Genomic DNA, 897 nt, shown 5'->3' on the forward strand with positions numbered 1-897 from the left:
AAAGTAAGCAATGAGTTTTTTTTCCACTAAAAATAATTTGGGGAAGATAAAAATAAATGTTTCTGTTGTATTACTTCTTTCTTTTGTGGGATTCCTGAAGAACATACACACAAATTGTATGATTTTCTTCCAACTACAAGAAAAAGATAGATAATAATTATGATTTTCACCCATTTTTAGATCTTAACAGTTTTTCATTTCAGCAAATTAGGCAAAATTATTTCCCAATATCTAATAAACTCAGTGAAATAACTCATGTTTTCTCTTGACGCATTGTTTTTCATTGGTTTAAATTTACCTTATTAACCATCCACATTCTAATAAAAAAAAAAGTGGTCCATATTGTGGTACATTTTCTAATGTTTGGTGCTACGAACAGTTTCATTTTCAGTGAAGCTTACGGTACGAAAGAAATCCCAAGGTGGCAACATGATTATGACCATAATGACTTTTATAGCATTATCTTGGATAGAATTTCAAAGCTGTGATCTGTCCTTTTTTATAAGAACCAAACAGTCGGCATTTTTAGACAGTTGCAGTTTGTGTTAATCAAGAGAATCTGTTAAACTTGGAAAGGGAAATCAAACTGCTTTCCCTATTGTATTCCTTCGGTTGTCGGCGGTTTAAAGCTGTCTACATCGATTCTTGTGCTGGCCGTAAATGCTGTCTTTTTTTGAATAGGAATTTATAGTAAGAAAATTTATATCCTCTGTTATAACTATAAGCTTCACTGTCTTTTCCTCATAAACTTTCAATGCCCACGCCACTGTTTTATCACGTTCACTCTTTATATCCATGCCTCATGATAGGCGAAATAGGAAAGGACTGAGATTAATCCTCAGACTAATCACAGAAAAATATCAAATTTATCAAATTCTTCACTTATTTTAGAACTGT

This window comes from Penaeus monodon, chromosome 15, assembly GCF_015228065.2.
Source record: "Penaeus monodon isolate SGIC_2016 chromosome 15, NSTDA_Pmon_1, whole genome shotgun sequence".
NCBI classification, from domain to species: Eukaryota; Metazoa; Arthropoda; class Malacostraca; order Decapoda; family Penaeidae; genus Penaeus; species Penaeus monodon.